The 11,474-nt window shown below is 38.8% G+C and overlaps 1 protein-coding gene across 2 annotated transcripts in view; it reads left to right on the top strand.

The window, feature by feature from the left end:
- Positions 1 to 912: 912 nt before the first annotated feature.
- LOC122799227 (myosin heavy chain, skeletal muscle, adult-like) overlaps positions 913 to 11,474 on the top strand; it is a 446,467-nt gene continuing 435,905 nt past the window's right edge. Inside the window, exon 1 of one of the 2 annotated variants that reach the window (XM_044068147.1) lies at positions 913 to 1,030. The gene's annotated coding sequence lies outside the window, so the exon portion shown is untranslated. The remainder of the gene's footprint in view (positions 1,031 to 11,474) is intronic. The other variant, XM_044068148.1, reaches the window with a different exon arrangement.

The following is an 11,474-nucleotide window of genomic DNA, read 5'->3' as shown; positions in this document are numbered from 1 at the left end:
TATAATATTTTATTTATGCTTTATAACCAGACAAGTGGACTTGTTTAATGGACTTTTTTTTTGAGCAGTGGCCCATACCCAATGTACTATAAAGCTGTATATAAAAAAAAAAAAAAAAATACAACAAGAAAAGTTTTGAGCACTGTATAGAGTGTGACATTCCAGAATGATGATGCAACAGTACAGTAATATGTTTAGAAAATCACTGACTTATCTGCTGGTTTAGTTATTGTCTGGAAAGGCTGTTGTGCTTTGGAGCCATTTTTTTCCAGCTGGGGTTTACCCCTCCCTGTACTCATGTGGCAGAGTTCTGTCAGTTTGGATGCAGTAATTTGAAGGTGAAGCATATCAGTGTACGTCTTCTACCAGACACTTCTTTGTTAGATGGTCGGTAGTGTATTGATCCTTCTAGAGTCCTAGTCACATACGGTTTTATGTAAATAATTAAAAGGCAAATAGATAACCTACCTATTAAAAATTCCTCAGCTTCCCAAACATATCTGAAATGCTGTTTCTGAAAGTACTGCTAGGATTTCCAAAACATTTCTATTAAAAAAAAAAGTACTGTTTTCATTTTTGTGCTGTAAAACAGCTCGCACACTACACATTCTAAGTGTTGTCAAGTGTAAGATGGAAGAAGGCCATTTATCTGATCACTGCAAAACGTCAGACAGCTGTTCAGCCTAAGTCCCTTGTCACACACACCCTTTATTCTAGTCAGTTGAAGTCTGCGTCCACTTATTTTGGAATATGTGTGATGTTACATACCTGTGCTGTTACATAATTTTAGCCTTTTTAGATTTCAGTGTGTATCACAAGGAAAACATGTTGTGGGAGGACTTAAACTTTCTTTTATACTTTTTGGTGTTTCATTGCCCTCCCACAAGATTGACATCACAATGTCTATAGTCGTCTGTAGTGTAAGTATCAGACAGTGGCACTTAATCAGCAGAATGCTGCCACGGGCAGCACTGGGCATCTGAGAGCCTTTACAATTGGCACTAGCAGTCGCAGGAGTTGGGGAATATAGGTATGCTAATCATTTAATTTCTTGTTGCCTTTTTGGAGTTGTTTTTGTACTGTTCTTACAACTTCTGTTTATTCTTTGCAGGTGAGAAGGTTATGCTTTTGTACATCTTTGTAATAATAATAATAAATTGCCTGCTTGGACTAAAGAACATTTTTTAGCTGTGAATTCATCTTGCTTTTTATATAATGTGCTGTTGCACAGGAATATTTTAGTTCTCTGCATGTTAAATTCAGTATTGAATGTGTTTGCTTAAAGGTGCCCATTTAAAACATTAGCTGTGAAACTGATTAAAATAATGAGCGTGTTCTACAAGGAGACCGATTTTAACCGTGTTTCCTTAGTGAGATGATTCCCTGTAAATAGAAATTGCAGAACCCATTTGTCAGCTTTTTATCATGACTGACAGACTAACACCTGGTCACTTTTCTTTAAGGCTTTTCTTGGCCCTGGAAGAATTCCATTTGCATTGCCAGCTGTCTTCATTTTTGGAGATTTCTTTTCTCTGTAGGCCAGTGAGTTAAGAGCATACCAATGAATTTCCAGTCTTTTAAAAGTAAAACTACAAATAATATACCCAACGTTTTTCACTTTATTTCCCTCAGATACACTTCTTTCAGCAATTTTGAAATAGTTCAGTCTAAGATATCTGATTTCTAGTTTTGAAAGAAGTGTCCAATCAGAATAGGATGTTTCATTAGATGTGGCAGTTTTGTGCATGTCATTTGGATGTGAATATGTAAGAATTCAGATAATAGCAACATATGAAATAGCAACATATGATTATCAGAATATATGCACAACAGCTGTGTTTAGTCCATGAATCACAGTGTTTAACTGTATAGAAACATACTACTGCTTAAATTTTGTTGCCCCTTTTCATGCAAAGTAGGACAAACGGTATATGGGTATGTGCCTATTAATACATGGCTTGTTAAGGATCATACTGAGATGTCTAAAATACAAAAAGTGTAATGTCATTTTGATTTCCTTGTGTAGTTATTGGATTACCTGTTTTTGCTGTTTTGAATATTTGAGTTATTGAATATTTGTGTTATGTATACAGAAATTGACATTAGCCTGCTTTTTTATTACAATGAGCACTGCAGTTTAATTAGCTTAGCATCAGAGCACATTAATATACATGATGACCTAGCTGGTTGTAAAATGCAGTTGCACCTTAAATAGTGATTCTCTTAAAATAGGTCTTTTACAGTAAAACAAAAACAAAAAACGCTCACTGTAATTGGTACTGCTCTGCACTGTCAGCAGCAGTGGAAGTTTAACTGCTTATAGAGAAATTATACTGAATCCAATCAGATACACTGCAACATATAAAAGGATTGCATGTTAAAGCGCTGTAAGTGTGGATGTGAACACATGCAGTGTGCATATTGTCTGCCAACAAATGTTCTGATGCCTGCCAATATTCAAGCAACACTTGTAACCTATTATTACATTAGTATCCTGTACATGGCCATAAATTGATGATGAGACACAAGATAGTTATCAATCTTCCATCTCCACATTTGGAAAAAATAGGCAAAATGTGAAACACAGCTTCAGTTAGGAAGCACACAGCACGGTTAAAATATGTAACTTCGTACTCAGAAGTTCTGTAAGGGAATTATTTTGTTTCCATGTTCTTTACCATAGTAATTTTGTTAAACAATATTAACAGTGAAATATACAACAAAGACTTTCTGCATACTTCTCACTTGGCCCTGATTTTGCCTTATATTTTTGCCCTATCCCTTGTAAAAGTTTTGATTTTCTGATAAACTACTAAGGAATACAGTCAGTCGATAATGTTGGGCATTTGAGGTTCAAACACAAAACCTGTTCTGTTCACTTTTTAAGTAAATTAGAGTATATTTTACCCCCCCCCCCCCCATTATTTGACTTTCTCCAGAATTCTTAAACAAAGAAGTTGAGAGGTCTTTCAGTATGGAACATTATAATAGGACATGGAATTTTTAAGACTCAACATGAGGAACCATTGCTTGTAATGAGGTCCTGCTGAAAGGTATGCAATTACTTATCAGTTAATGTAGCATACTGACTGATTTAATTGGTTATGATGGCCTTCATTGTGCATGTCAAGAGTCATGTTAAATTTGTATAACATACTATGTACATAGCATTCATTCTTATATAGGCAAAGTGCTGGTATAATTGCTTGTCACAGAACAGCGAAAGTTTTCAAAATTAGCAGAGGTGAGGTTTTATTTAAAAACACTATTCTAATAAAATCCTATTAGTAACACTCAAAGGTTTTGAATATGCATTCAGAGAAGGAAAATGCCTCTCATGGCTGACTGGATGAAAGCCATGCCATGAACAGCTCTTGCCTTGATAATGGGGGAACAAAAAGACAGTAATAGACAGACCTAAAGGACAGAAAAAATATTAAACTATACAAGTTGTCAGGTACTTCTGATTATATTTGTTTAAATGCTTCATATTAAAACTAGTTATTTTATCTTTTTTCAGTTGCTATTGATATATGTGACAATTTAAATTTGAATATTTGTGTGTTCTAAATTCTTAGAACGTGACTGCATTTCCTATGTGAAGATGATTCCTTCACTGGATGAAAACACTGCAGTCTAGTGAAATTTCCACCTTTGCTCAACTCTTTTAAAGGCACAGTTACAGTATTTAACCACTTAGTTTCAATACCTGCTTACATCAGTGGTTGACCTGTTCACTGCAGTTTTGCCAGCACATTTAGAGTTATGTACTGAATCAGAAGTCTGCTTTATGGAATTAGAATATTTTTGCAGCTATGTGCTTTGTTCGAATAATAGATTAAAATGAAAACTATGATTGTAGAACACAGAAGTCCGGATCCCTTCTCAAACATGAAAAGAACAATTCCCACAGTTTTCTGGCCAGCCTGTCAACTTTCAATACTTAGTCACGTATCCGATATCACCAAGCATATTTTCACATTTACAAACTTTTCGTTGAGCTGTTTAGAAAGGCAAAAAAATGTGCTAACAATGTACTGCAGATTTTCACATTGAGGGTACAGCTATTAAAGCCCTAAATATAGTTTTTGCCAGTATTATAGTTATTCCCGCTCATTCAGTAATGCAGAGTTTTCATTTATGCTCCTCAAAGGAAATTACTAATGCAAATCAAGGGAAAAAATTCCGCATAGCCAAAGTCCATTATTTCTGTCATGTAAATCATTTTAGAATATACATTCCAGAGTTAGATTGGTATGGCAACAAAAGAATCCCAAAGTTGAGTCGCAGTCATACATGCATGTAACAGGAAAAAAAATACTTTTCACAGTACTTTGCTTACACAAGAGTTTTAAGTTAGTTGGCAAACAACAGAGCTTGATTATTAATTACTTTATGAAGGTATTTTTAAAGGGATAATACCACTATTCACTTCCACAATGAGCTGCAAGGACAGGGTTGAAGACATGCTGCATAGCATATCAAAGGCTACCAAGGAACAAACTGAGGATATTACTGTTTGTTGAGCATATCTATTGCTGTGTGACTGAAAAACACATTTGAACCAGAATTTTGTTGCACAACCCATGGTTTAAGTTAGTACTTTTAATTAATTGTGTAATCATTGCTGAGTACCACCATTTCAAACAGCTGTTTGACTCCTATCAGATTATCTGTTTCTGATTACAGGACAGTTGGTTGAAGCAAATGTTTGGCCAAAAAAATGGTGGCAAAGATGACCTCTATGGCCTGCCTTGACCCTAAAAAGTGTTTATAGTTTCAATTAAACTGGTTTTAACCATCTGACATATACCATTTATTTCTTCTTCCCCTACCCAATACAAAGATGAAAACTCTAGAATCTGGCTTGGCCCTGAAAAAACATACACTTTTATGTGTTTTTTTTTTTTTTTGCCAATTTTACATAACCCATTTACCTTTCCTACTTAAATGTTGCCAGGTGTATAGCATTATGTAGTTGCATGCATTTTAAAAATACTTTATATCAAACGTGACTGGTTGGTTTGGCCAACCATTTTTTCTTAGTAGTGTTTATATTGTTACTAAAGTTTCTTATTTCTTTTCTATCTGTGCATAAACTGAGATTTTGTTCTTACGAATAGTGGTACATTAAGCAAATGGGCAATTTTCAGTTTCAGCTGTGATTACTGTCAATATATATGGTTATTGTCGTAGCCCTGGTCATAATTCTGACATTTAAATGTATTTTGTGGTAAATATTTTTTGAGTCTGGCTAAAAAAAGTTTTTTTAAATGGACCATAGCTGATCACATGCTAGTAACTAACAGCACACTTGCTCATAAAGCAAGTGCTTTAGCACTTTAACTCCCATTAACTAACTAGCCCTCTCAACATCTCAACAGCCAAACCTATAAAACTCTATAGCCCTACCAGAGCCCTAACTCTAAGACTCTCACCTAGTTCACATCCCAAGTCTGTTCCCTTATCCTAAAACTCTACTCCCATCCCTAAAGTCTCTGATTGCACCCTAAACTTAAACCTACAATTCTCCTCCCTAACCTTAAATTCCCCAGAAAGTCCCTAACCCTAAAACTCCTTTCCCACTCCCTAACCCTAAAATCCACCTCCCCACAGCTGCAGCACCTACCCCTCAGTCTTGAATATTGTATTCGGGTAAGGAGGATCAACTACTTGCCCAACTCAGATGTCATTTCTGCATGAATAGCCTGCATGAGCTGCAAGAAGCTCAAGTCCTTGGCTTTGAGATAGTGGGTTTTGAGTGCCTGGGACTTGAACCCTTGTAGAAGACTCTTTCAAATGATAGAATAAGTGAGCAGTACCACAGGACAGTAACAAGAATTCCACCTAGGAAATCAGCTGAAGATGTACTTTAAATTTTTTATGATACTTTATGTAGTCTCTGGTAAGAGGCTGTCTGATGTGTTGCTTCATCTCGGGTCCTCTTGAAAGGAAGCAAGAAAATAATATGCATTAAGACTTCCACAGCTAAGGCCTCACCTTTAACTTAGAGCCTTGTTGAAGCTGTCCGAATTGTTCAGAGCTTATAATCACTAACCCTTCCAGTATTTGTTAATCTAAAAACCTTTCAGGCAATATCATTACTGAGGCCACCCCTGGTGGGAGTACCATTTATACTAGAGGTAGAATGGAGGAGCCTGGTACCAGTAGGAGGACAAAGTGAGCTCAGTAATGGGACTAATTCTAAGCCTTTCTGTTGCCTCACCCCACGTTTATTACTGTTCTAAAAAAAATGACAGACTGTGTGTGCCTAGTGTCACAGGAAGTTGAGGAGGAGAGTTGGGATAAAGATTTGGCCTGAGAGTGAACTTTTTTTGCAGGTACCTTTCAATAAATATGATAGTACCTTGAACTGCTTTGATGTCCTGTACTACCCTTGTCTTTTGTTCATGTTGCAATTAAGAAAGTAGAGAGAAAGTATGGTATCCTTATATGAGAGGTTCAGACTTAAGTAGAGCAGCCTTCTTGTTTAAGCACTTGGCAAAGTAAAGGGTGCATGAAAAGACAACCTTTCCTTTTGTCTCTTTATGTATGGATAAATCTTGTGATTCAGAAAGACTTAGGGTGATGCAAAAATCTTATCTTTGAATGTTTCTGTATCATGTTTAGCCTTTCTGATTCAGATTCTACTGTACTGCTAATGTTTTCCGGCATTGGGACCTCTGTGTGAGTAGCATTCTTACAGGTGAAGCCACTTGCTAATGCAGCAGTTTGAGGGACTGGCTAATACTAATTAGCCATGTGCACACCCCTGGAAATGTCCACAGGTCCTGAATTATTCATCCAAGTGATTCGGTGAATTGGGCAGTCGAGTAAAACTTTTATACTAGGAGGAAAAAGTGAACAATCAAAAGGCTGTGGTTACCCGTGCTCTCCTATGGGTGTACTTTGTAGTACAGAGAAGTCCAGCAAAGCTCTGGGGGTGTGCCAGTGAATGTATATGTGTGTGTTTGCCTGTTGGTTCATAGCTTTATAGGTACTTACAAGGCCGTTTCCCTGTAGGGACATGAATAATTCTTTGTTCTCACCTTTCACCTTCAAAATTGCGAACAAGGCCAAACTATTTAGAGAAAAAGTCCCAAAAGTTGGCATAACTCTTACATGTTGGTGCTATTAATTAATTTACAAGTTCTCAAAAATATTTCCCATTTTAGAAGAGATGAAGCAAAAGTATGAGAAAAAAGTAGTAGCTTCTCTAAAAAGAGAGACAATTGAGAGGTATGAATGAGGCTGAATGAATGTGTGTGTGTGTTTCCAGCTGGGTGAATGCCCTAAGGGGGTTAGGTAAAGCATTAAGAGTCTGAATGGTGTGTGTGTGTGTGTGTGTGTGTGTGTATATGTATATGTATATATATATATATATATATATATATATATATATATATACACACACACACACATATACACGCACAGGTGTATGGGTGAATGTTTCCTTGAGTATGAGTGAGTGTGGAGAAGGGCTTGCTCGTGAGTGAGTGAATGTAGTGTGTGTGTGTGTGTGTGTGTGTGTGTGTGTGTGTGTGTGTGTGTGTGTGTGTGTGTGTGTGCATGCATGCATATGTGTGTGTGCCCGCAAACATGGACAGTTTTACACATGGATGTCTCCATTTGTGTATATGCATATGGAAGGGGTACCTTTCAGGGGTATAGCCAGAAATATAATTTCTGTACTCAAACCTAATGTTGTTGCTAAAAGTATACTAGACCCTCAAAATGCTGCCCCAAGACACATAGAAAAAGGACACATTATTTTCAGCTGTTACCATTTATAGTGATAAAATGACCTTTTTTTAGAGGAGTATAACGTTTACACAAGAAAGCTTTGTATAACTCTATAATGGTTAGCTGTTATATACCTACATCAACTTTATTGCAAACTAAGTACACACTTGCAGTGTTATAAGATAGTACTGTATTTTATTTTTTCTGTTTGTTTCATTGAATATTGTGTTAAAGATAGTACTGCATTTTATTTTTCTGTTTAATTATTTGCTTCACTGAATATTGTGATCTCTCTGCAGTTAGTTTCCAGCACTCCCTCCCTGTTCTTGTTGTGGTATTAATCTTGGTGGCTTTTGCCCGCCCCTCCTGTAAATTTGTGTTTGAACACTCCTCCTGGGTCCATCTCATTTGCTCACTCATCCAAGTACAGTGAGATCATATTTTGATTTCAGACACTCCTGCCAGTCCCATTTGTTCAGCTCTATCCCAGTATAGTGTCATTAGCTCATTCTACCTAACACAGAGAACACATTTGAGTAGGTCAACCCACTTAGGCCCATAACCTTGAATTATCTTCTGTTTCTCCTTTCTCCCTTTCCACTTTACTTTGTGTTCTGACTGAGTGTGCTTCTCAGCTAACTATATTTTTTGGCACTTTTTAACTATTCATAGTTGAACTAAACAATAATTGAATACAGTTTGAATAAATTGCTCTAATATTGCTACACACTCAAGTGTGCTTGCTTGTACTGCATTTGAATTGTTTTTAGTGCCATTTTAGCTGCTTTTCTGTAACAAAAAAAAAATTCTAAGCTTGTTTCCTGCCTTTCCCATAACTAGTCTGGTCCAGATACAGATTTGCTGTATCCAGGGCAGTTTGTAAGCTTCTGAGCCCCCCAAGCCTTTCTATGTTAGACAGAAGCCTTCTAGCTTAACTGTGGGAGTGTTAAGCACTAGGTAGCCTATCTACCACAAGAGTGGTTTCTGGCCCAGAAATTGTAGATTATTGGTCGTTTGAGCAGTGTTTCTGTATCTTTCAACTTTCTGATCCAAAAACCCATGCTTGCCCTTGTTCCACACCCTTCCTGTAGCTAGTCTAGTCCAAGTACAGGTTTGCTGTATCCCGGACTGTTTGTAAACTTCTGAGCCCCCCCCAAACCTTTCTGTGTTGAGGTAAGCCTTCTAGCTTATCAGTTGGAGTGGTAAGCACTAGGTAGCCTATCTACCACAAGAGGAGTGGTTTTTGCCCCAGAAATTGTAGTTTATTGGCTGTTTGAGCACTTTTTTCCATCTCCTTCAACTTTCTGGTTTAAAAGCCCACATTTGCACTTGTTTCCCTCCTTTCCTATAACCTAGTCTAGTCCAGATAGATATTTGGTGTATCCAAAACTGTTTGTAAGCTTCTGAACCCCCAAGCCTCTCTGTGTCGGAGGTAAGCCTTCTAGCTTGTCAGTGGGAGTGGTAAGCACTAGGCAGCCTATCCACCACAAGAGAAGCAGTTTCTAACCCAGAAATTGTAGTTTACTAGCAGTTTGGGCAGTTTTTCCATCTCTTTCAGCTTTCTGGTTTTAAAGCCACATTTGCGCTTTTCCTGCCTTTTCTATAACTAGTCTGGTCCAGATACAGTTTTGCTGCATCCAGGACTGTATGTAAGCTTCTGAGCCCTCCCAAGCATTTCTGTGTTGGAGGGAAGCCTTCTAGCTTATCAGTGGGAGTGGTAAGCGCTAGGTAGCCTATCTACCACAAGAGGAGTGGTTTCTGGACCCGAATTTGTAGTTTATTAACCATTTGGGCAGTTTTTCCATCTCTTTCAACTTTCTGGTTTAAAAGCCTACGTTACGCTTGTTTCCTGCCATTCCTGTAACTAGTTTAGTCCAGATACAGATTTGCTGTATCCAGGGCTGTTTGTAAGCTTCTGAGAGGTGCCAAAGTCTGTTCTTAAAATTTTCCCTTAGATCTGCTAGTTCTCTCCTCTCCTGCACTTTTACTAGCCTATTAGTCTAGCACTTTACCATACCAGACTTCTTGTAGCAATTATTGTAGCACACAAAAGTGCTACCAGCACTAAACATTCTACAAGGAAACAGCTCCAGTACTTATTATTAATGCCCACCCCTTCAGGCATGTCTAAAGGTCAGTTCCCTGTGCTTTCTCCTGTTAACCTGTTGAACTTGGGCATCCTGAGGCAATGTAGCAACTGCCTCATGTACACCGATGACCCTCTCCTCTTACCTTCCAACACTCAGACTTGCGAGAGATGCACTTATATATCCAAACTGGAAGCCACGCACTCTCCAGCCAAGACCGGAACAGCTGGTCAAGAGGAGAAGGTCAACACTTGCATCACACCACATGGAACATACAGTTCTCCAGAACACATACCAGCACTGCCTTCACATAAAAACACAAACCGCAGACCCACCTTCGTGGAGGCTCTCAATAAAAATCTACCCCAAACACCAGAGACCTCCAAGGCAGAAACACACTTGACCACAACAACACAACACTAATCATGAGACACATAACTCTCCTAAACAGTGTGCTACCTAAGGCAAAACAGCATGGCCAGCACACTAGTCATAGGTGACTCGATAGTGAGGCACACTGATGTCTCACTCACTAGGTTGAATAAGGAGAAAGTAGCAGTCAGCTGCCTGTCAGGTGCTAGGATCTGCCATATAATGCACGCACTCAAGTCCTCAACAACAGGTACAAATATGACTCTGTCATTGTACTTGTGGGTGTGAACCACCTAAGACATACCTCCCTGGACTACATGAAAAGAGACATGGAGGAGCTCTCTGATTATGTAGCCCAGGCGGGTATGACCCTAGCCCTGGGCAGCATCCTACCATCACCCAGAATTATACCACAGTACAAGCAGAAAATGATGGATTTCAATAATTGGCTAAGTTTCTGGTGTCATTCTAAGGGGATCCAGTATCTGTCTGCCTGGGATGACATGATACCACAGTACAAGCAGAAAATGATTGATTTCAATAATTGGCTAAGTTTCTGGTGTCATTCTAAGAGGATCCAGTATCTGTCTGCCTGGGATGACATGATTGACAGACCTCGATGCTTTGCCAGAGATGGCCCGCATCTGTCAACCCTGGGCTTCTGGATACTGGCCAAGGCTCTTGCCACCCCTGCAGTGCCTCTTTTAAGTGATGTTCCAAAGACCAAATTACCACTGTAACAGCTACGAACAAATTAAATCTGAGGGTCATGTTGCTCATTGCCAGAAGTCTAAATCTCAAAATGCACTCACTCGAAGCTCTCCGTAAAATGGAGAACATTGACATTTGTGCTGTAACAGAGACCTGGTTCAAGGCAACAGAAAGCACCCCTGCACTACCAGGCTACAACTCATTCCACACCTTTCGGCCCCAGAACCTGGACCAAAGCTCCAAAGGTGGTGGCGGCGTTTCCAGATTCATAAAGGATGTGCACACCTCCAGACTGGTAGCCCAACATAACACATCAGAGATGCTTCAGGTGCAGCTAACATTGGGTAAGACAGCGATTCAGGTCATAGCCTGTTATAGGTCCCCAGCCATGTCCCAAGACACTCACTCCATGTTCCTAAGCACCCTGGATAATATTAAGGTCCAACCTAACACACTCATACTGGGTGACCTCAACTACCCCTCCATTAACTGGGAAAACTACTCGTGTACCAATACACTTGCCCAGTGTTTCTTGGAATTCATTAATTCCAATGCCCTGGA

This window comes from Protopterus annectens, chromosome 4.part0 (genome assembly GCF_019279795.1).
Source record: "Protopterus annectens isolate FY-2018-M chromosome 4.part0, PAN1.0, whole genome shotgun sequence".
NCBI lineage: Eukaryota > Metazoa > Chordata > Ceratodontiformes > Protopteridae > Protopterus > Protopterus annectens.
Note: the sequence above shows the minus strand (reverse complement) of the source record. Positions and strands in the feature narration are given on the sequence as shown.